Source organism: Ursus arctos, unplaced genomic scaffold (assembly GCF_023065955.2).
Source record: "Ursus arctos isolate Adak ecotype North America unplaced genomic scaffold, UrsArc2.0 scaffold_6, whole genome shotgun sequence".
Classification (NCBI taxonomy): domain Eukaryota; kingdom Metazoa; phylum Chordata; class Mammalia; order Carnivora; family Ursidae; genus Ursus; species Ursus arctos.
In genome coordinates, this window is record NW_026623078.1 from 74,078,341 (window position 1) to 74,102,782 (window position 24,442).

The following is a 24,442-nucleotide window of genomic DNA, read 5'->3' on the forward strand; positions in this document are numbered from 1 at the left end:
CAGGCTCCTGGGTTGTGCAAAGGCAGGGTCTGCCTGAGCAGGCCGGAAGTGGAAGACGCTCTGAGTGGGGACTGGTGTGTCGTGTTTGCTAGCATCTAGGTCCCCAGCGCCCAGAGCAGAGCCTGGCGTGCGGTAGGCACTCTGTCAATGCCGGTCGATCCTCTGATGGTCATAGCCAATGAGCTTTGCCTTATAAATTCTGTGAACAGATTCATTCGGCAAGTGTTAAACACTCCTGTGGCCCTGCTGTCGGCACTGGGAGTGTAAGAGCCAACGAGACAAAGTTCCCGCTCTGCATGGAGCTCAGATCTAGAGGGGAAGGAGTTAGAGTATGTTAGGGAGTTATTTGTGCCCGTAGAAAGATACAGCCGAGAGAGAGGGCCTGTTGGAGACATGAATGCAGATGAACTGGGGAAGCAGCTGGGGGAAGAGGGCAGGCAGAGAGCACTGGAAACACCCAGATCAGTCACGAGGTGGTTGGGCAGGTCACGGTCCCAGTGGCTCAGCTGAGGAGGGTTTGATGAAGGGGCCGCAGACAGAGGTGTGGGAGGCATCATGCCCGTGCAGCCCTGGGAAGGCAGGGAGAGACTAGTATTTCCAGAGCCAGGGAGGCAGGACCCCTTGGCAGAACACAGGTGTGAAGTGTTCCAGCCCCTGCTGCGTGGAGGGAGTCCCATAATTCCCACCCTGAACTTTTCCTTCTTCCATCCTCTGACCTCCTCCTGGTGCCGCCCGTTGACTGAACTCAACTGATGGTCAAGTGCATTGATGGAGCCCATAGGCGTCCACTTGTTGGGCGCAGAGCTGGGTGGAGAAGGGCAGACCCTGGACTGGCGTCGGGGGAGAGGACAACAGGAGGATAGCCCAGGGAGGGAGGAGGTTCCATGGCTGGAGAGGAGTGAGCAGATGAGGGAAGGATAGGAAGCGAGGCCGGGGAGGCAAGGAGTCCACACCACCATGAGGCCTTCGGGCTATATTTGGAGGGAAGTGGGAAGCCAGTGGAGGGTTGGAGCACAAGTGTTTAGTATCATGGATACTGTCATCAGGATAACGTTTCTCTCTACAGTGTGTGTGGACAGGGGCCCCTTAGGATGAGTGCTGGGACCCCAGAACCAACCCCTGGGAGGAATAGGTCCCCCCCCCCCTCCTCCCCTGAATGAGGCATTTGCCTGGTCTACGTGCTGTGTGCCTGCCAGCCCGTAAACGACAGGAAAGAGAAAGGAGCAGTGAGTCTCAAAAGAGGATATTCTGGAACTCTTGATAATCAGATCCCATTGTAAAGTCACGCTTTGAGTCACAGCGTTGTAATCTTTGTTCCAGTGGAAAACTTTTACAGACGGTCCCCGGCGAGCCCTGAATCCTGTTTGGTTCTCAGAAGGCCTTAAAATAGTGTGGAATGCTGGGAGACGGGCTCTGAAGGGGCAGAGGTCGTGCGCACTGCCCCGGCCACACCTTGGTGGGACAGCCCTGGCCGCGGGGACTTTCTCATAGCTGGGCTTTGCAGAGCAGGGCACATGGAGGCTTTCTGGTGTGCTGGAGTTCCCTGGAGAGGCTGCTGTAGCAGGAGGCTGGTGCGGCCCAGACAAGGCAGGAGGCGTCGCCTGCCATCTCAGGCCACAGTGCACTGAGCACCCCCCCCCCCCCCCCCGGCTGAGCCGGTTCTCGCAGGATGCCCAGGGGCGGGAGGGCACACCCGTGGGTCCCGGGTCTATCTCTAGTGAGATTGTGAGTGAGGAGAGAGGCCCAGGGCTCCAACAGCTTCCAAGTCTGCCCCAGTCTACCCCTGTGACTAAGCAGACCAGAAACCCTTGGCGGCCTGGAATCCTTCCCCAAAGCTTGTCCTGGAAATGGATGGTTTGGGTCAAAGTGTTTGAGACTTAGTCTGCATCCCTGTAAAATGGGGACAATACATTTCAAAGGGCTATTAGGAGTGAGGCAAGGTTCCTGGCACATAGTACGTGCTCCGTAAATTCCCTTCCAAGTCAGAATTAGCTCTTCCTCCATGTCTCATTGACCAGGAGGAAAGGGAGGCAGATACCACTGACCCCATTTGATAGGCGTTCAGATGTCTGACGTGGGATCTATGTTGGGTCCAGGTTTTGGCTCCACGCCCTGTATCACTACACAACAATTTCATACCCTGTCATCTGACCGAAGACATGTACAACTGTATTTTTATTTGCAAAGGAAAGTAAATGCATTTTTATTTTATTTTAAATGGCTTATTATTTATTATTACATTTTTCATTTTTGTTTTATTATTATTTTATTTTTATTTATTATTTTTTAAGTTGTATGCCCTTTAAACTTTTGTGGGAGTGGTTTATGTTTAGATCCTTGAAATTTTACGCCTTTCTTATTACCTTTTACCCATTTTGGTTTATTTATTTATTTTTTTAAGTAGGCGCCATGCCAAGCTTGGAGCCCAACACAGGGCTCGAACTCACAACCCTGAGATCAAGACCTGAGCCGAGATCAAGAGTTGGATGCTTAACTGACTGAGCCACCCAGGGGCCCCTATCCATTCTAGGTGTTTAAGACAAAGACTGAAATACTGTTTTGCCCTTTAATGGGACTCTGCACTGCATTTGTTAATGCCCCCCTGTGGGGCAGGAATTCTGGATTCCTTTTTTTTTTTTTTTTAAGATTTTACTTATTTATTAGAGAGCGCGCACACATTAGCAGGGGGAGCAGCAGAGAGAGAGAGAGCACACAAGCAGGGGGAGCAGCAGAGGGAGAGGGAGAAGCAGGCTCCCCACTGAGCAGGGAGCCCGATGCAGGGCTTGATCCCAGGACCCTGGGATCATAACCTGAGCCAAAGGCAGACGCTCAGTGGACCAAGCCACCTAGGCGCCCCAATTCTGGACTCTATGAAAAGGCCATGTCTTCCAGGCACAGAGGGCTGCTCCCATGCCCAGCTCCAGCCCCCCTTGAAGGTCATCTGTTCTCTCCTTCCAGAGGGGGCCAGGCTGGGCTTGCAGTCACTGGTGTGCACGAGCTGTCTCTTTGCCTCAGAAAAGACCTGGTTTGTCCCCAAGCTATTAATCAATCTTAGAACACCGACATCTTGATCCAGCTTGGTCACTAGAAAGTCATGGAACCCCTCAGTCCTTCCCTGGGTGCCAGGAGAAGTTGGACAAGGTGGCATTCAGTAGTCTGCCCAGTTCCTCGAATTCACATGGCAGAGAGCAGGTGTCCTGGGACTATAAGACCAGGTCAGAATCCTTTCTCTGAAACCTTCTGTGATAGGCCCCAGCAAGTGCCCTCTCCCTCTCCCCTAAAGGTGAGAGCCTCAGCTTCCTGTCCTACAGAAGCAACAAATGGGACCCTGCCCACCCTTCAGGCTATGAGGACAGACCGGGTGGTGAATTTGGAAGGGGTTTGTCAGGGGCCAGGTGTTTATAAATCAAACCCTCTGTGAGTGGCCCTTGCTTTTTAATAAGAGGTTGGAACCCCTTTCCTGGGCTTCCTAGATGTGCTTGCATGGTACTTGGTACAGAGTCCTTGAGAGAAGGCCCTTTCTTTCCCAAGCATGGCCTCAAAGGGCTAATCTGCCTTCTGAAGCTGCTAAATCCCGGGCAGGGGGCTCTCGATATGCCTCACGGTTCCTTTGGGGAGCCTCCTGGCTTCTGAATTACTGATGCACGTCTACATTATTAAAAGGCTCTATTTGCATTAGTTCGCTGAATTTGGTGCCCTTGTGAATGGGAAAGCTGCCTGGGGAAGGCGGTCCTGATGCAGCCTCCTGAAGGGTCTGAAATAGTAAGTGTGAAGCCCCCGGGAGAGCTGAGGCCACCATTCCTCAAGCGTACTTTTGGGTGCTCATACTGTGCACATGGCCCGTTTCTCCCCTTTCCCTTGCCCACGAAGCCTTCGTAACAGAGCTCTCCTCCTCCCGTGTTTCTGTGAACCACGCAACCCTCGAGCAACCTGTAATCCTCTTCGGTTCTTAAAGACACAGCTCAGGTACCACTTCCCCCAGGAAGTCCTCCCTGACTTCCAGATTTAGGAGAGGCTGCCGCAGCTGCCTGTATTAACCGTGAACAGAGCCCTTCTCATCCGCTAGCATCAGCATGTCCGTCTCACCCACTAGACTGAACTTCTTTGGGACGAACCTCAGTGCCCGCCACAGTGCCTGGAACCTATCAGGTACTCTGTGTGGGAAAGGGTTCTCAAAGAAGATGGACTTGGAATTGAGCCCTTCGTAGGGATGACGAGAGCGGGGGAGACATTGTGTGTTGTGAGGGGGGTACTTCGTTGTGGGTCCAGATACGGTTCCTTTCCTTAGAGCTGATGGTCGGCGTGAGGGCTGGTGGAGTCTAAGCATGGAGAGGCCATGTTAGGCTGGCTTGCTGATGCCCTCATAGCCCGAGTGAAGAGTGGTTTCGGGTCATCAGGGAGAAGAAGGACCCCCAGGGTATTCCCCCCAAATACTAAGATCGTGTCTTTGCTGCGCTGTCTGGGTTGGAGGGGAGCAGGGATAGGCAGGGAAGGGGAGGAGGAGGTTTGGAAGCCCTCGATAGCCTGAGCCAGGTGCACGCGGCGGGGAAAGGAATGGATGGACGGAGATCTTATTGGAGTCTAGAAATGTAAGAGCACCAGCCCTTGACCCTAAGCGTGCGTGTGTGTGCGTGCGTGTGTGTGTGTGTGTGTGTGTGTGTGTGTGTAGCTGACTCCACACTGCCACCCTGCCCACGGGCTGAGGTTATGCAGGTGATCCGACCCAGTGCACTGCAGAAGCTGGCAGGAACATGAATAATTCATCAGATATGCAGATGAGCCGCCCAGGGTATCTCTGGTCTTGGGGAGAATTCTTAGGTGACCTGAGATGTTTGCAGAACAGAACGTTCGTTGCCCCATCCACAGCCTCAAGGCCTGGTGCAGGTTTATGCATGTGAGAGAGATTTCCAAAGTGGGTGTTTCTCTGGCACCCATGGTTTTCTCTCTTGAACAGAACTCGAGGAAAGGTCACTCGTGTTTATTGAAACTTCTCCTCCCTACCCAACATGCGTTTCTGAAAGCCCTGTTCCCCCCAGGGGTCCAGGCAGGGCTGTCCTGGCTCCTTGGGGCCCGCGGGTGGTCCTTTGTCAGAGATGCCAGTGAGAAGCCTTTTCCAAGAGCACACCCCGGACCCCACTCAGGCCTGGGACGTGTGCTTCGTTAGGGTTCTTGAGGGGATCGCGGCTTTAAGCTGCTGAACTAAATGGTGTAAAAACAGAATAACTGGTCTTGAGAGGTCAGCAGAATGTGAAGAAGGAAAATGAGGCTGGGACGTTCCCCTCTGCTCACACTGTAAGAGCCACTTGTGTGGCTGGGTTGGCGTCCACGCTGCCTTTGGTCCCACCCGCCCTCTAAGCAGACCCTGCAGGTTCTTCAGGTCTCCTGGAGTCTCCTGTGGCGGGAGGCTTCTTCCTGGTGGGGTCCTGTCCTTCCTGCGCACCTCTGCAAGCAACGTGTAATACTCGGAGGTCTTGGTCCAGTCCCATCTTCCCTCAAGGCCTTAGCCACAGCCGAGTCCTGCTTCCTACTCTGGCGCGTGTCTTGCTTGCCTCCTCTGGCTCCCTTGTCGTGGCTGGAGCCCAGGTGGTGTGTGTCCAGGTAGCACCCCCAGGTGCTGGCCTATGGCTAAGGGGACGGCTGGTATGTGTGAGGCACATAGCTTCTCAGGGTGAAGATAGTTCCTGGAAAAGGAGTTTCGAATGGCACTTAAACAGAAGATGATCTACCCAGCCATAAAAAGGGAAATGTCTATCAAAAAGGCCACTTTCCCCTCTTAAAATCATATAACACACAAGGCACCGATGTACTTACTCTGTTGTTGACAGAGCCACAAAGAAACACACATTGCTGAAGAGAATACAAATGTTTATAGCCCTTTGGGAGGGTGTGCTGGCCTTTTCCGTCCAGGAAGCCCTTTGACCCAGTGATCTCGCGTTGCCATACAGTGGTCCCCCCTTATCCGCTGGGGACACGTTCTAAGACCCCCCGTGGATGCCTAAAACCTTAGTGCTAAACCCATGTAGACCGTTTTTCCTATACATACTTACCTATGATCAAATTTGATTTATAAATTAGGCACAGTAGGAGATTAACAACAGTAACTGGTAATAAAATGGAACAGTTACAGTAATATCTTGTAATAAAAGCTAAGTGAATAGAGTCTCTCTCAGAACATCTCATTGCCTGGTACTCCTCCTTCTTGTGATGATGTGAGATGATAAGATGCCTATGTGTTGAGATGAGGGGAACGATGCCGGCGGTCTGACATTGTTTTGGGCTACTGTTGACTTTGTGATGGTTGGTCCAAAAGAGGATCATCTGCGTCTGGACCGCAGTAACTGAAACTGGGCCTCAGGTCACTGAAACCCTGGGAGGCGAGGCCGTGGATAAGGAGGACTACCGTGTTTCCCCTAGAGATACACCTGCAGGGGTTGGTGTAGAAGGAACCATGCTCAGGAGTCCTCATTCTCCTGTAACAGTTTTATAGTAGCAGAAGATAGAGCGACTCAGATGTCTGTAGCCGGAAGCTGTTGCAGTAAATGACGGCCGATCGCACCGTGGCCTGGAGGTGGGAAGGGTAAAGAGTGGCTTTGTGCACAACATGGACAGATCTTGGGGCACGTCGTTGCAAAAAAGCAAAGTACAGAATAGTAAGTACAGCTTGCCACCTTTTGTGGAAGAAGTGTACCTATGTGGGAGGGATGAAAGAATGTGTATGTGCCCAGCTGCTGAAAGGATCCAGAAACCAACACAGGTGGCTGGCAGCCTGGGTGTGTGGGGGAGAGACAGGCCAGAGGGGTGAGGGGCATGAGGGGGACTTTTGGCCGTGTATCTTGGGGTGTTATTTGAATTTTGAACCATGTCGAATGTATTAATCTATCACACATTTAATTTAAAAATCCGTGACCTTCTCGTGGTTAGGCTGGGATTATCGGTTTTGGGGCAGAAAACCACCGTGGCAGGGTGCCATTTCTTATCACATCATTAGCATCAACTCGGCTTCTACAAATCCCAGTGGGGGGACTTACCAAATACTTTGATCGCTACTCCTCAAAACTGGCAAGGTCACCAAAAAACAAGGGAAATCTGAGGAACTGCCACAGCCAAGAAGAGCCTCTCATGTATAGACTTCAGCTCCTAACAATGTGTCAATATTGGTTCATTATTTGGTAAGAAATCATCATATAAAATGGTAATAGCAGGGGAAATGGGGGCAGAGCATATGGGAACTCTGTACTAGACTCACAATTTTTCTGTAAAATCGTAAACTGTTCTAGAAATTCGTTTGTTTAAAAGTAAGTGGTGGGGGAGCGCCTGGGTGGCTCAGTCGGTTATGCGTCTGCCTTCAGCTCAGGTCATGGTCTCAGGGTCCTGGGATCGAGCCCCATGTGTCCACGAGTCGTCGGGCTCCCTGCTCAGCGGGGAGTCTGCTTCTCCCTCTGTGCACCCTCCCCCGCCCCCCTGCCTGCTTGTGCTCTCTCTCTCAAATGAATAAATAAAAAATTTTTAAAAAGATTTTATTTATTTATTTGACAGAGAAAGAGAGAGAGAGAGAGAGGCAGAACACACAAGCAGGGGGAGGGGCAGAGGGAGAGGGAGAAACAGACTCTCCGCTGAGCAGGGACCCTGACGTGGGGCTCAATCCCAAGCCCCTGGAATCATGACCTGAGCCAAAGGCAGAGGCTTAACCTACTGAACCACCCAGGCGCCCCTAATGTCTTTAAAGAAAATAAAAGTAAGTAATTGGCTGGCTCAGTTGCTAGAGCATGTGACTAGTGATCTCAGGGTCATGAGTTCAGTCCCCTCATTGGGCATAGAGATTACGTCATAAAAAAAAATTAAAAGGAAGCGGAAAAAAATTCATGGCCTCATTTGATTCTTTCAGTAGCCTATGAGTTGTTTCTGTCTTACACACGAGAGGCCTAAGGGTCAGAGAGGTTACAGATGTGCCCAGGTGCCCGCAGCTGGTACATGGTGGGAACCCACACGTGGCACGGCCGGCATGCAGGGGGGTGCCACGCCAGCGTGGGGAGGGCCTCTGGGGTGTTGCTGGGCACCAGGAGTGGAGCGAAGTCTCGCTCAGTGTGTGGATGTGCGGTTGGAGGCTCTGGGGTTGGAGACACAGCTGGAGGTCAGATGCCAGGGGCCCCCCCGCAGATTCTGAGTTGCCGGGAAAGGGATGGCAAGTGGTCTCATTCCCTGGGCCAGTCCTGATTGGCTGGCTGGCTGCTGGGAGCTTCCCTGGCTCAGCAGGAAGCATGTGTGATCGTTTATGAGGTTGTCAAGCACAAGGGAAGGGGGGCGGCTGGAGAGCAGGCAGCAGGTAACCGCTGAGATGGGGGTTGGGTGGGGGACCCTGATGGGGTTTAGCCTGGCTGGGGGGGCGGGGGCATGCAGTGCTGCACCAGGCTGCTTTCTGTCCCTTTTCTTAGACCTTCTCAGGATCTCTGTGGTGGGCTCAGGCTCGTTTGGGGATGGAGCCCGGAGAAGCCAGGGGTGGAAAATCTGGGCTCCTTCTGGGCTCGAATCCTTTGAGTCTCTGAGGCTAAGGCAGAGCCTGCAGCCTGGCCACCTTTCAGAACAAGGTGTTCCCAGGAGGTGGAAAGACTGGTTCTCAATCCGATAAAGGTAGGATCCTGAGGAAACCTCCAGGGCCCTGTCCCAGGGCACCGTGGTCATCGTCCCCAAGAATTATCTGTTGTCACACTCCTGGCTGGCTGGCAAGGTAAAAGGGGTGGAAGAGGAAACAGGGACGCTGAAAATAAGGAGTAAGACTACGTGTGCCTGTGTGTGTGCATGTTGGAGTGTGGCTGGGGGCTTGCAGGGCTGTGTGCAGGCTCTTGGGGACCGGAAACTTCTTTAAAGGGCAGTTAGGCAAAAGTGAGCCTCCCTTGTAGGCAACCCGATGGTCAGATACCCAGTTTACAAAATAGGTAACGGGGGAGTGGCTCTTTGGCATTGAGAAGGAGCCTTTACTTTGTAAAAGATTTTTAATCTCCGGTTTCCCTGATACAGTGCTTGACGCTGGACTTGGAACCCAAGTTGGGGCACAACTTTGTGTTTCTGTTGATGATGTTTTGTTCCTGGTTCAGGGACACTAAAAAGATACTTAAGGGCGCCTGGGCTGGCTTAGTAGAGCATGCGACTCTCGATCTCGGGGTTGTAAGTTCGAGGCCCACATTAGGTGTAGGATGACTTCAAGATAAAATCCTAAAAAAAGGAAAAGAAAAAAGAGATCTCTGGTAATAAAAACAGCTGATGTTTATATAGATGACCAAGCACTGTGACGTGGCTCGTAACACACAGCTGCAAGCCGGTGGACCGGGGCAGAGCTGGCTTTGAGGATGGTAAGAATGGACCCCGTGCCTGATCTTTGTGGAGTGCATGCAGCTTTCAGAACATAGAAGGAGTGTCAGCTGTCAGCACGTGGAACTGAGGAGTGTGAGACTGATATATGAATTTTGTCCTTTAGTCTCTTGCGCAGACTCAGTGGTGGGCCAGAGTCCCTTTGTCGTAAATTAAGAAAATGCTGTTACAGAAAAGTTTCGAAACATTTTATTTTGAAACAAGACTGCAGAAGGAACAAAACCAAACCCCAAAACTGAGGTAGGTGGGTAGAGAATCTCTCCTTAATTTTAAATACAGAACTTTTATTGGGGGGGGGTAGGAGGTTGTGAATAATTTATTGACTTAGTTTTTAAAGATTTTATTTATTTGAGAGAGAGAGAGAGAGAGAGCGAGAGCAGGGGGGGGGGCAGAAGGAGAGAGAGAATATCCGGCAGACTCCTGCCTGAGTGCAGAGCCTGACATGGGGCTCGATCTCAAGACCCCAAGATCACAGCTTGAGCCGAAACCAAGAGTCAGACACCCAACCGACTGAGCCACCCGGGAGCCCCTGACTTATTTTTAATAGTAGCCCCTTCTGTTAAGTGGTGGTCTAGTAGATACATTTGGGCATGAGTACCCTTTCCTGGTGCTTTGTTCTCTTTCTTTGGGACTCACTGTGGTTTTGTGGGAAGAGAGAGGGCCATGTTTTTGGGTAATCCGGAGTTGTTAATCCCAACTTCATCCCGAGCTGTGCGACCTGGTTACTTAACGTCTGAGGACCGCCTCGTGGTCCTCCTCGGCCCACTGGAAGTGACAGTGAGCACGTTGCCGGCTTCTGGTCAGAATGAAGATACCTGGCCCAGGCGCGTGACTGGCGTTCCGTCCATGAGGCTCTACTCCGGAGCGGAGAGATTCCCCGAATGCGGCACTTTCGCCTCCAGTGGAGGGACGCAGGCCGGGGAGTGGGGTGAGGGTCTCACCCTGAGTGGCAGGAGTTACTTAGTTTCAGCCTTTTGGGAGGGTGAATTTGGATCAGGAGTCACAGGTGAGGGGTCCCGTGAGCCCTTTGTGCGCTGCTGCCCCCCGTTCCTCAGTGGACGGACTTCACGGGAGGAACCTCTCACTCCTCTGGCCTGGATCGCTCAGGCTGTGCCCACGGTCCCTGCTCCTGCACGGAGGTCGGTGACGTCACTTAGGCGAAGCCTCATCGAGATCTCCTGCTGCTTCGAGCTCAGCCGGCACTTCACCAGGAAGACCCGGAGCCCGGCTGCCTGGTGGCCGACTCCTGCGGTTTTGGGTAGCCGTCCCCAGGCTCGGAGGCCCTGGGGAAGCTGCCTCGGTTTGTGGTGTTAGACTTCTTAGGGCTGAGTCGCAGCGGCAGGAGTTGCTGCGATGAATTGTGTGGACTTTGTGTTGAGTCCCGAGTGAAGCAGCAGTGACTGCAGCTGGAACAGTAACTAGGCTCCCGGGAGGTGTCGTGGAACCACGTGGCGCTGACGCCGTGTCTGTCACAAGGGGCTGCGAGCCCAGCGGGACGTCGGAGTGGCACTTGGGCACTTGGATGGGTCATCTGAGTTCTGCTCAGCATATTTTCCCCTGCCTGGAGGCTTTGGAGCAGGAGGCAGTGAGGGGGCGTGGTTAGTGCCTGGACTCCGGTGCTAGCCTGCCTCGGGGTGAATGGGGCTGTGTGATCCTCAGTATGACATCAACCTCTCTGGGCCTCAGCTTTCTCATCTCTGATGGAACAGGGTCTCTCCCCAAAGGGTTGGGGTCTTAAATGAATGAACGTATGTAAAGCAGACAGTATAGTGCCTGAGGATAAAGGGAGGTAAAGCCCTTGGCACAGACGAAGGGCCCCATAAATGTGAGCTCATGTTGTCGGACTCTTGTTCCTATTAATGAAGCCTGCCCTGCACCCTTCTCCCTCCGCATCCCCATAGCAGCCTGCGGCCAGCCCTGCTCACAGTTCTTGCCACATGGAGGGAACCTGACTGCTCGCCTGTGGCTCTGGGGCCTCCTGAGGGTAGGGCCCTGGGTCTGGGTCCTTTCTGCTTCCACAGTGTCTAGTGCGGTGTCTAGCTGCCTGGTGGAGGTGCTTAGGAGACAGTGACCCGGTGTGACTTCGGCGGATTCGGGTAGCTGGGAGAGCACAAGGGCTTCTCTCTCATGCTGTCTAGACTTCAGAATCGGAAGAGGGGGTGGCATGAGGTTATTAAGCACCTCCCGTGCACAGCATCTTCTTTCGGCCAGAGCCTAGCCGTGGATGTGGCAGATGGACCGCAGGTCCTCCAGAACCTAGGCTCCAGGCGAGGAGGCAGGATAGAACCTCTTGCAGGACCAATAGCCATAGAAACCTGGAGCAACAGTGAAAGCATGAGTAGGTGAGTCAGTGCCCAGAAGGAGGCCAGGCAGGGGAAAGTGAAGAGCTGCCCTCGAGGATTCTGGAGGGCTTCCTGGAAGAGGTGGCCGGTGAGTGACAGGATCTTTGAGAGGGGAGGTGGTGGAGGTGGAGTTTTGCCGGGAGAGGCTCGGGTTTACCTAAGGGCGCTGACTGCTGGCAGATGCAGACGCAGAGGCTTTCCGTAGGCGCACTGTCACCTCAAGTGCTGGGAAGCAGTTGTGCCTGAACTCTCTAGAAGTGCGGGAAGATAGGAGGGAGAGATTACAGGGGAGGAGGAGGAAGAGAGGGGTCTAGGGAGGGAGGAGGCCCAATGCCCTTTCAGCCTCCAAATGCTGTCTAGAATAAGCTACCCCGCCGGGGCTCCCTGGCTCTCAGAGGGCTCTGCCTTTCATTGTCCCGCAAGCCTGTCACTTCTCTTCCAGCCTCCTCTGTCCCCAGCCCCAGAAGCCAGTGTGCCGGTATGCTGGCATCCCGGCCATTTCCTGCCCCGCGGCTGCCCACCCTCCTCCATCCTGGTCACCCTGTGCAGGCATGACCTCACCCCGCGGCCGGGAAGCTGGGCTCCTGTTCCCGCCTGTTTACTCTGGCATTTGGACAGGTCGATCACGTGCTGCCCCGGGATGCCAGCCTCGTGAGTCGGCAGCAGTGGGCACAGGCGGGTGGGAGGCGGCATTCCTCTGGGCTGACTTGCATCCCGCTGGGCTGGCATGGGACCCCTGCTTTGGAGACAGATCCGGGGCACCGGGCCGGCCCAACTCTGCACTGGGGTGCTGAGTCATTGCCCTGCAGTGCGGCCTCTGAGTCATAGGGGCAGCCCTGTCCTCAACAGCAGGTCCTTTGTGGGACCCTCCTGGGCCTCATCGGCCCTCTGTGTCTTCGGCCACCGTCAAGGTCTCTGGCATCCCAATCCCTTTATAGGCCCCGCCCAAATCAGCTGTGCCCCTTTGAGATCCAGAATCCAAGAGGTTGACTCAAGTCAGCAGCTGAGTTACGGGAAAGGGAAAGCAGTGTGGGCAGACAGAGCAAGCTGGGGCGGGAGGGAACCAGCAAGACTGGGGAGGGGGGCAGGTCTCACGTCCTGACAGGCCAGGGGAGGTGCACACGAGTCTCCTGTGTCTTGTGTATTTTGTGGGCATCGTGCAGTGACCTTGAAAACCCACCCCGTTAACTCTGGGAGTAGGTACAATAATACCATATATTTGTTGACCCTATGCTGTCTGCTGTCACTTCTGCTCTTGACCCAGAGACGTTGGACCCTGTCCTTACACCTGTTTCATGGTGGAAGAGGCTGAGGGTTTAGTAGGAGACACTGGCTCAGAGTCACAGATCTACAAAGTGGTGTGTAGGGATTTGAGCCCAGATCTCAGTTCACTATGAGACTCCCCTCACTGAGCTTGTGTCCGTCCGTGTCCGTGTCGTCCCCCCCCACCCTTTGTCTTTGGGTCTTTGCCTCTTGGCTGCTGGGGTCTTCCCTAAGGAAGGCAGCTGTCAACCTTACGGGAAGCCCACTATTAAAAGGAAACAAAAGTGTCATTAGAAGTCCTGCGTCACTGTGGATTGAGCCTGAGGGCAGACTGGGGGCGTGGACCTCCTCCACAGGACTGAGAAAGCAGCTGGAGGCCTTCACAGTGAGAGGGCCCCTGAGGGTTCCACCTGGAAGCTGGGGGTGAGGATGGGGCATGGTGTGAAGAAATGGGTGGCTCTATGACCCAGAGGGGAAATCTGTATTGAGGCTCTAGGGTGCTGGGGAAGGATCTTGGGCCTAAGAGAAGCTTCTGGAAGATTCTTTAGATGTACCCTCCTTTAGTGGGTGACTTTGGTGTGTGTGTGTGTGGGGGGGGTCACTTCATTTCTACTGGTCTCCGGTATTTCCTACAGAGGGGGAGGGAGTTGCCCTAGACCAGTGTTTCTGAAGCATAACCTCCACCTGGGGGGGGGGGGCAGGGGCAGGGATTTCTGCTTGGGGCTCAGGGGATTGGAATCTGCATTTGTAGTGAGCCTCCCAGGTTAAGCTGGAGAACCCCTTTCAGGTCAGCCCCTGCCTGACTCTGCAGGTAATGTCTTCCTACCCTCTGTGTGCTATGCTGGGAGGCTTAGAGTTGTAGGGCCTCAGCCCTAAATGTAGCTTAGGGCCAAATGGGCTACACAGATAGGGTTTGGGTTTGAAATCCCAAAGGATACACTCCATCTGCATCGTGTAGAGAGTGAGATTTCTGGCCTTACTTGGGTTGGGTGGGGGGCGGAGGGGGGGGTCTCAGTGGCACACGGCCACCCTGGCTGGAGCTGAACCAGCCGCCTCTTGCGATGGGCTCTTTCCAGTCCCCATGATCCTGCCCTTCCCCAGGCCCTCCCATGGAAGCCACGTGACGGTTGTCATTTATAATCTTGCTCATCCTGTTATTTTTCCTTTAGAAAAGAGGTGTGAAATATTTCTTATGCCTACCCCTCTGTCGAAAGTAGTAGAGGAAAACAGACTGTGTGTTTCTAGAAAGATGGGAGTCAAGGCCTCTCTTCATGGAGGGATTTCTTATATCTGCTCTCCACTCCAGACACAGACCAGAGGACGAGGACGAGGAAGAGGATGGGGAGGGCTTCGGTGGAAAATGGGAATGTGCAGGTCCTGGCATGTCAGAATGACTTGAAAACACGGCAGGTGTCCTACAGAAGCCATCGGTTGGGGTTTTCTACTTGCCAGGCTTGTGCTAAAGTGCCTTTTTATATTAACCCATGTAATTCTTTTTTTTAAAGATTATTTATTCATTTGAGAGAGAGAGAGAGCAAGCACGGGTGGGGAGGAGGACAGGGACAGGGAGAAGCAGACTCCCTCCTGAGCTGGGAGCCCCATGTGGAGCTCGATCGCAGGACCTGGAGATCATGACCTGCCACCCAGGTGCCCCTTAACCTATTTAATTCTTAACAAGAACCTAATAATGGGGAGGTCTACTGTCATTATCCGTATCGGCCGAATGAAGAAATTAAGGCTTGGGATGCACAGTTATGTGTCCAAGGCCATGCAGCTAGTAGGGGCAAGGCCGGTCAGCAGTTAGGCCTGGAGTGTGGAGCCCCAGGCCTTGTGCTCCTAACTGTGCCGTGGACAGAATTTCATAGCCCTCCAATAATCCACCCAGCTCTTGCTAAGAAGTGCTTATGGGTCCTGTCCCATATTTAATTTCATGTGACCCTCCCGCCCTGTGTTTTCCCACTGAGTGGACGAGGCTGCGCAGACGTGAGGCAGTGCAAAGTCAGGTCTGGGCCACATGGTCATCTGGGGTTGATCTTGGGCAGGGTATTTATCTAACCTGCCGTTGCCTCAGTTTCCTTATCTGTAAAATGGGTGTGATAACAACTCGGCCAAGGTGGTTCAGTGAGACTCTTCATTTATGCAGTGCCTGGTACCTGGGAAGCCCTCTGCAGTGATCTGTTGCTTTGTCCCTACAAGTACAGAAGCTGAGTCACAAGTCCTGAGGGGGGATCCCGTTCTCTTCTCTCCTTCAATGTGTCATCTCGCCTCTCCTTCCACCCGCGTTCCCTGGGTGTGGCGAGCCCCGGGAATAATGCCGCTGTACATGCCGGCTGGTGACATACAGCCCCGGGAACGCCTTGTTTCACGCAGGCCCCGTGACTGGCTCGCTGCTGCCAGCAGTGCCGAGAACAGCAGTGCCCCGGGGACTGTGGGGAATGGTGTGTGCGGATCTGGGCAGGTGACCTGTTACCGGAACGACCGGGCAGCTGTGTGGAGGGAACCGGTTGCCGGGTGCCGAGCAGAGGAGCAGGTTTTGGGGGTGGATGGTGGTGCTGCAGGAAGTCGGGATCCTCCTGGCCGCACGGGTTCCCAGGTGTGGGCGCTGGGGTGCGGTATGGGACCGGGAACGGGCGCTCCCCAAAGGTACCTTCGAAGGCAGGGAGAGGACTGGGAATCCTAGGTTGGCACGCTTAGGGAAAGGATTCCCGGGAGCGTGGGAGCTCGAGAAGCACCGTGGGGAGCCTCAGCACGAGGGTTGCCTGCTGACAGGTGGTCTTGTAGAGGGGAGGAGTTGAGAGCAAGGTACCAGCTCAGGAGCTCTCGCTGTCCTGTGGCGTGTAGCCCTTTGCCATCTGGCTGTTTCTCTCCCTCCTGCCGCGTGACCTTCCGAAGGGCAGGGAAGCTTCTGGCAGAGCGCCCTACACACGGCAACATCAAGATGTGAACGTCACTGTGGACATGGCCGCGGCCTTCCTTCTCTTTGGTCTGCTGCTGTCTTGTTGGTGGGGCACCTCTGCTCTCTGATTTCACCTAGCGATTCCTTCCTCCTCCGTCCGTACTTCCGTGCTCCCTTTTACCCTTCCGTGCCTTTTTCCTTCCAGCCATCCTTCTACGTTTCCCTCCACGAACCACCCTTTTACCCAGCCACCCTGCCCCTGAGCCACCCTTCCAGCCAGCTACCCTTCCACCACAGAACAGCCACTGACTACCTCCTGTGCACCGGCACTGGACCTGGCTCTGGAGATGCCCCGACGGAGAAGAGCCCACAAGGTCCCTGCTCTGAAATAGTTCATATTCTGGGGAGAAGCTGAGCGTATAATGCAGTCCTTTCAGCACACACCATATAGTAGGCGCTAAGGGAAGCACTAACTGGAGAACACTGGACCGTGGAGGGGAGAGAGGGTTCAGCCTGGGCGGCCTTGGGCAGGTTTCACTGGGGAATTGTTTGAATCGACTTTTGGAGGGTGAATCCTTTCTTGGGGCCAATGGGAGCCTTCAGATCCACCATCACATCAGGCCCCTGCCACAGAACCGAGGGGAAACTAAACAGGCAACCGGACTCCCCCCCTGCCCCCCACTATGCATGCTTATGTGTAAATACAGGCAGAAAATAAAAGCAGGAAAAAAGAATAAAGCAGAAGAGGCAGATCACCTGTACTCTTGAGGCTGGGAAGTAGCCACTCCTAGCACCTTGCTTCCTGCTTCCATATGGTTTCACGTCTTGACTTGGGTCACCTAACATTCTGTCATGACCGTTGCCCCATGCCGTTCAAAGTTGTAAAAACTTGTGTTGAGCAGCTTTCCCATAGGTGATTGTGTACCCGTACAAGAGATACTGGGTACGTTGTGCGTCCTTTCTGGCGGAGTTGAGCTTTCTCTGTGGGGGAGAGGTGAGGACAGTCTGTCGAGGTTCCTCCCCCAGTGACAGTGCAGAGCGTGTGTGTGTGGGCTGCAGGGACATTACTGACGTCATGATCATTAGCCAAGTCAGCGCTACCGGGCACTCAGGTTTCCCTCTGCTTTTGCCTGTTACAACACACACACCTTTTCATGCATCTCTGGTTGTTTCCTTGGCAGGGCTCCCTGTCCCCCCCCCCCCCGGGCCCCACAAAGTATGAGGCGTCTTATGGAGTCTTCACCTATCCTGTCAGGTTTTTTTGGAGGAAAATTTCACGAGTCACCACTCGAAGGGCTACCGAGACCGTGTGCTCAGATTTGAACATCGAGATGACTGCAACACACCGCACAGCGGGAGCGAAGGGTGAAGGCCTGTGATAGGCAGATGCCCCCAAACAAAACAAAGAACCCCACGATGTTCTTGTTGCTTTGCTTTGACCTCCGGTGTGATTGACCAGCTTTTCCTGTGTATTACCTCTTTGTGTTTTGTCAATTGGTCATTTCCTTCAGGGTGTTAGCAGTTTTTTCTCATTGATTTGTAAGATCTGTTTTGAATAACTGGTGAATTTTGCAGATAGGGGAATGGGGAGCCCCGCTAGACTCTTTGTTAGGCAGACTGTTCCAGGAAGGGGCGCCTCCATTTCCATGGGGCGCATTTCTTTACAAATCTGCATCCGATTGTGGTCGCAAGTCATGTTTTGCAAGTGAATGCAGGACCGGCTCACTAATCTGGGCGGTTGCCGATTTTAAAAGTTCCCACTGAAGTGGTATTTGCCAAAGGAGCTTCTCTCTTCTATCTTCCTTTTTTTTCGTCTTAAGCAAATGATAAATCCTGCTAACTTCCAGGGGTCAGTGTAAATCTCGGCTCTTCAGGACCTCCACCTGGAACCCCCAGGTTAACGACCGGTGGGGGCTGGGCGTATTTCTCTATCACAGCGTCTGCAGCAATTTTTATCTTAGTGGGTGTCTCTGTAAACATTTGTTTAATGTCTGCTTCTCAGTGCTTCTCAATGGACGGGAATCTTCTTGAGGGCAGGGACCACGCATCGGAGGTGTTACCTTCGTCCCTAATGCAGTCCTTGGAAATGAACGCCCAGAGTTGTGAAGTGACTTGCCTAAGGCCACCCAGCTTGGAGTGGTTTGGGCGTGGCTGAGTTGAGCTGGTTTCTCTGGGAGGCTTTGCACCTACAGTCAGGGCTTTGCTCTGGTGTCTGGGTGAGCAGAGCAAAGGTTGGCTGGCATGACAGGCCTTGTCCCCTTGCCTCACTGGCATTGGTCACTCCAGATTATTCTGGCTCAGTGAGGAGAGTGAGATCTAGGGGAGAGGTTGGGACTGGTTTCCAGGTGAATGCCAAGTGACAGCCAGCTGCGCCCTCTGCTTGGTGGCACCCATGCCTTGCACTCCACCTGGTGTCCCCCAGGCCTGCTGTGGAAAGAGAAAGAAGCTTCATTTGTCACAAGCCGGGGCATGAAACCATCTGGGAAGTCTGGTTGCCTCACTCCAAGGCAACGGAAGCCGCAGTTGGGGTGTGGGTTGGAATGCTTGGTTCCTGGGTGGGCAGGGGTAGGGGAGGCCTCGCGGCGGAGGGGAGAGAGCCCGCCTGTTGGAATTGGGTGCTGCCCACTCCCTCTTCTGTGACTTTGGGCACGCCAGCCATCTGTGGGGACCCGGTCTGCTGTGGGAAAAGTGGGAAAAGTCCCTAGCACTTAACAAGTGCCCAGGGGAGGTTGGTTTCCTTTCGATCTCCCTCGCCCCGTTTTCATAACTGACACGTACTGAATTTGGCAGAAAATTTCTAATACTGGGAAATTCTGAGCGGATTCAGTGAGAAGTCAAGTTGGAGGTCCTCCTGCTCACTGGAGCGCCACACGAGGGGGGCAGAGCTGCCCCTGTGTGGGCAGGGACCTGCCAGGGAGCTAAACGCACAAGCCCGGAACCATTCTGAGTCCTTGGGGTCCAGTGGGGGGTTGGACAGCAAGCTGGCTGGAAGACCCATCGTCCCGTCCCAGGTGCACTACTTGGAGCCGTGGAGCCCCCGCAGGTCTCTGGCTGCAGCTTCCTCACCTGTCAAGGGGGCAGGAGGGAGGGTCGCTGCACCACGGACTGGCGTACGATCCCTGGGATGGGTGGGTGGTTGAAACCATCCAGGAGCCTCTGGGATCAGGTCCAGGCAGGGTTTTTCAGGGGGTGGAGTGGTAGGTGGTTATCTGGGGGCCTTATAGGTACTGAGCAGCAGCCTGGGCCCTGGCACAAATATGGGTGTGGCCGGCGGAATGATGCCCCCCCGCCCCGATGTTTGCATCCTAATCCTTGGACCCGTGTTACGTGGTCAAGGGGTATTCAGGTTGTAGATGGAATTAAGGCTCACCTTGAATTAGATTATCCTGGATTTTCTGATGAGTCTGATGTCATCACAAGGGGCCTTAAGAGTGGAAGAGGAAGGCAGAAGAGGTCAGAGTGATGTAAGAATTGAACACTGCAGGTTCTCAAGATGGAGCCAGGGAATAGTCTTAGCAGACTCTAGAAGTTGGGAAGGCTGGGAATCAGGAATCCCCCCTCCCCCCAGCCTCCAGAAAGGAATGTAGCTCTGCTCCATTGGCTCAGGGCAGCCCGAGAAGGGTGGCCTAAAGGTGTGTTGGGTGTTTTGGGTCCCCTACCCCTCCTACCCTGCTGTCTTAAGTTTTGATTTCTGGTCTGTTGGAGTTTGGTATTTCTTCAGCTTGCTTGGAAGCCAATGCTGTGCCCAGCTCAGAGCCCGGCACCTTCTCAATCTTTCCTTGACATATGTCCACGGTCTGCTGATAAGGCCCTCCAAAGCTGCCTGTGCAGGGAACGTGCACCCCCGCCCCCCATCCTCTTTTGTGCTCCTGCCCCAGGGATAAGATATCAGCCAGCGGGGCTGGATAGAGGTGACCCCGGTCCCAACCTGAGGCCCACTGGTTACCCCCCCACCCCGTCCCCCCTCCACCTGGTGGGAGCCTGCAGGAGCCTGGAGGTGAACAGGGGCATGAAGTAGGCAGCAGCCTGGGGGAGGAGGAGGCTGGTCTAATAGAGAGGGTGGGCTGGGAGAGTGCTCCAGGGTCTGGGCGAACGTGGGCCGATGAGGGCACAAACATGGGCCGATGAGAGCATGGGGCCAGGAGGCTGCTGTTGCTGAGAGGGTGGGGGAGCAGTGTCGGAAGCCCTCCCAGAGATCTTAGCTTGTGTTGGAGGCTTGCTTATCTGCTAGTGAACACGGGCGTTTATGGAGGCCACCGGCATTGTTACATTCTATACAGACTGTCCCCTGTACTGTCGCCAGTGAAGAGACTCAGGCCCCAAGAGGTTCAGCACCTTGCCTCCTGTTGGGGGACCTGTCCAGGTGTTTCACACTGTTCAAGGTGCATGGTGGAGCCTTGAGGTTTATCTTTTAGAAGTCTGGGCCATTTTAGCGGAAGGTACACTGTCTGTAAGGGTTTGTGATGTTTGTGTGTGTGTGTGTGTGTGTGTAAGATTTGGGCTCATTGTGTAGCATGACATGTCTCCTTAAACCCAAGCTCGGACAGCTCCCGTCGTCATCAGCTGGGTCTGACGACAACCTGGGCAGAATGTGGGCTGCTCGCCAAATGACCGGGCTCTCCTGTGTAACTTCTGCGCACGGCCTGGCTCGGCTGGGCTCGATGCCCTGCTCGTCCTGCTCCCCAGCTGCCTGAGCCTCCTCAGGCCCCGTCCCCCAAACTGTGAGGAATGGCCGAGGATGCTGCCTGGGCTTGTGTTTGGCTTCAGCCAGGGTCCAGTTGTCAGGGAAGATGCAGGGGGAGGGCCTCCCTTGCTGGGGAAGGTGAAGGAGGTGGGGGACCGAGACTCTGCAGCCTGCCAGCCCTTTTATGTGCAAACCCGACCATCCGCTCCTCTACCTGGAACACCCCCAGGCACCCCCTCCTCCAGTGAGAGGGGTGAGAGGTGAGGAATTTCGTGGGGAGCATGGGCTCTGATCTTGAGGTGCACATTCCTCTGCACTATCCTGGGGTTCAGGCTGGAATAACAATGAGGGATGTTACAAATGCCTGCCTCCTAGTGCTCCTGGAGGATGCTCCCTTCTGGAAGGGCTCTGCTGAACCAGCCCGGCTTTTCCTGCATTTCCGTGAGGCTCTCCTTCCTTCTCTGACAAAGCGGAGCCATTGGGATGGTAATGCCCTTCCGGCTGGCCTTGGCTCCAGGTGGAAAATGAATCTGGAGGCCTGCCCTGGAGGCTGTGCAGTCTCATTTTTTCATGGAGATGTGCTGGGGGCCTGGGGCTTGGTGGGGGTGGAGTGGTGAGATGGGACCCAGTAGAAGTCACCCCTTCTGGGGAATCTTTTTTAGTGTAAATGTGCCAGAGGCCCTAGGTCACCCACCCTCTAATAAAATTACCGTCTGCTTCCCCTGGTGAATCCAAACTGCACCTTCATGGAGGCTGTGAGGCCCCCCCTCCCGAAACCATCATGAAGGGAACATATAAGACAAGGGAACCACTTAGCCGTGGGGGCATTAGAGCCGGGCAGCTGTGATCCCTTCTGTCCTCATCCGCTAGTCGTTTTTCCTCGACTTTCTCAATAATTCATTTTTTTCTTATTACACAAAATAAATTTGTGTCACAAAAAATTACAGCACACTTCTTATGAACTAGGCAGCTGTTCTAAGTTCTTTGCAAACAGTTACTCCTGTAGTTTAACCCCATCGTGGTCCGGTGAAGCGGTGCTAAGGCAGAGGTTGGGTGCCCAGGGCACAGGGCGCAGGTTGTAAGGTGAGGATCCGGTGGCGTGGCCGGAAGGTCTGGGGCCTTCTCTGCTCCCAAAAGGAGAAAATGAAAAATGTTGGTTGCGCCATCCAGAAAGAAACGCCCTGAGTATTTCCAGAATGTGGGGCATAGTTAGTGGTTACATATAGACCATTTCATTGTAACAAAGCGTCAAAGTTTGTTTAACTAATTTCCCATCATGTGAATTAGTAACATATTTTTAATGGCCCTACATGTGTACTTCCGCACCCTGGTCCCCTTGACACACATTTCTCATTTTCAGTGCCGTCTCTTTACTTTTGCGAAGCTTACTAGGCTTTGAGAAGGACTTAAAATTCTCCTAGACACACACCCACAGGTACTCTGTGTCCTCAGTGAGGAGGGAGTGGTTAGGGAGTTGCTTCTGGTGCACTGAGGTTGGTAATAAGCAGCTTAGGGCAGTGTTGGTGGCAGATGCCTGTGACCAGAGCTCTGGAGGCCAGGGTCAGGATGGGGTCCAGTGAAGGTGCCAACAGTTTGCATATTGCATATTAACAATGAGTTATTTAAGCTATCATTAGTAAGTCGTGAAGCTGACATTATTCTTTACTATCAAACAACAGACTGATGCTAATGCTATCACGTATTAATTATTTAAGTTTTGTTACTTAGTGTTAAGCTTTGTAGTGTTTGACTAACACCGAAAGTCAGAGGAGCAAACATGCTAGACCATGCCAGCCGTTTTCCATCAGGATTTTCTTCTTCCCGTTTTCCCCGAGAGCTCGAGGCTCTGTTTGTATGTACCGTTCCCTGCAACTCCGTAGCCTGAAGTTTGAGGGTGTTTGTCAGATTTTGCTTGGTAATAGAAAGCCACAGTGGACAGCCATCCTGGGTTGAATAATATCCCTTTCTCTCTCCAGATCTGGTCTGCTGGGTCCTCAGAATGTGGCTTTGTTGGGACATAGGGTGTTTGCAGATGCAGTTAGTTCCAATGAGGTCATAGTGGATGAGGGCGCACCCTCAGTCCGATGCGTGGTGTGCTTAGAAGAGGAGAGACAAGAGCACAGAGGGAAATGCTCTGGAGAGCCGGGGAAGAGGTCTTGTGACGAGGGGGCAGAGACTGCAGGGCTCACCTGCGAGCCAAGGAAGGCCAGGCATGGCGAGGAGCCTCCAGGGGCAAGGGCCAGGCAAAGTAGGATTCCTGAGACAGTCACCTGCACAGAGCCAGCCTCCCTTGGAGGGCAGAAGGTGGATGGGAGAAGGAGCCCACTCCCTTTTTGTAAGAGTAGACGCTTCGTAAACAGTGCTGGGTGAAGGAAGATGATGTATGCTGTGAAACTGGGACTCCCATTCTGCATGCCCTGGCCCAAGTAAACATCCTCTTCAGCCAGAGGAACCTTCTCTTCCTCTTGCTAGCTCTGTGACCTTGAAAAAGCAGCTTGAAGACCCTGGACCTCGGTGGTGTCCTTACTTGTAACGGGTGAACCTGTCTTGGGTGGTGGTGGGGATTAAACATGGTAATGCGTGCAGAGCCCCAGCACATGGTGGCTGCCCCAGAATGTTGGAAATTTATTGTTTGCCGAAGACATAAGTAGTATTGCTGCATATGCCTATTTCCTGTTAACCCTGTAATAGCCACATCACATCTCCCCCCTCCCGGACTTCCTCCTCCGTCCAGTGGCAGGGAAGGGCGGGAACCCCACAAGGTGAAGCTGAATCCTTTCCTGTCCTCTTAGACTCTCTCTACCTCCCCGTGTAGGCGGGTTGAATAACTATGCTCTGTCTATCCCCTCCACAAGGAAGAAAGGGCAGGGAGACAAGCGGGCATATGACCTGCAGAGGAATGGTTATTGCAGGGTGGGGGCTGGGCCAGAGCTCCCCAGGAGGGGTGTGTTGGAAGTTGACGCTCCGTAGCAGATGGCACACATCTACGTTGTAGCCTCGTGTTAGCGCCAGACCACCTTCTGTGGCTTGGATGCCCAAGAATGTTCCCAGGGATGGCAGACCTCAGGATGAATGTGGAGTTTACTCGTGGGGGGGGGGGGGGAGCAGCGATATGAAAACTTGTATAATGAAATCGACATGAAGGAGGAACAGGAACCCCACCCACCCACCCCCAGTGTCACACCACCTCTGTGTTTGCTCATGCAGATCATGGGGGTAGAAGAGTTTTGAGGAAGCATTGAATTTTAGCCTTGCCATCTGCACAATAACCCTGTTTCACAGCTTAGGAAATTGAGTGTCAGAGAGGTTATTTTGGTTCCATGACCCTTTCCCAGAGCTGGGGAAGAATGTGCATGCTCCCTTGTCCCTGTGCCTTTGTCCCCTCCCAGCCCTGGCTCAAGTTGGGGGGGGGGAACGAGTAGATTCCAGTGAGCGGTGCCCAAGCTGCCTGCTGCTTCACACCATAGGTGGGGGTTTGCAGCCAGATGTGCGGGACTCCTGGTGCTCAGGGTCCCCGACCTTTATCTCTCCCTAGTCAGGAGTCGGTTAGAATCGGGTGCAGTGTGGGACTGCCCCTCAGTGTGGGCAGGATATCTTTCACGCAAAGAAAAGTTTAGGATATAGCTCTTTAGTGCTTTTGGACCTACAGCCAGGAGCTGTTCTGGCACCCGGAGAACAGCCACAAATTCTAGTGCCAGGTGGTGATTCAAAAGCAAGACCAAGCAAAACATCTGTATTTTTTCCTAATTGTATTAAAAATATATGCTTATTGAAAAATAACCTCAACCACTACAGAAATTTAAAAGTAGGAAGTGACCTTTTCATAGAATGTCATCACTGTCCTTTGGCGGTGAATGTTAATGGAAGTCAGAAAACCCTGGCTTGGAATCC

At 53.6% G+C, this 24,442-nt stretch overlaps 1 protein-coding gene and 2 long non-coding RNA genes across 3 annotated transcripts in view; 2 read left to right on the forward strand and 1 right to left on the reverse strand.

Moving 5' to 3' along the window:
* LOC113252724 (uncharacterized) overlaps positions 1 to 24,442 on the forward strand; it is a 217,626-nt gene that overhangs the window by 30,899 nt on the left and 162,285 nt on the right. The window lies entirely within an intron of this gene.
* The window catches only part of LOC130542864 (uncharacterized), a 70,292-nt gene that overhangs the window by 29,873 nt on the left and 15,977 nt on the right, over positions 1 to 24,442 (forward strand). The gene's annotated exons all lie outside the window — the stretch shown is intronic.
* Positions 9,691 to 16,880, reverse strand: LOC130542865 (uncharacterized). The gene is made up of 2 exons (XR_008957732.1): positions 16,624 to 16,880; positions 9,691 to 11,681 (listed from the first exon to the last, which is right to left on the reverse strand). It is a non-coding gene; the product is annotated as an uncharacterized LOC130542865 (long non-coding RNA).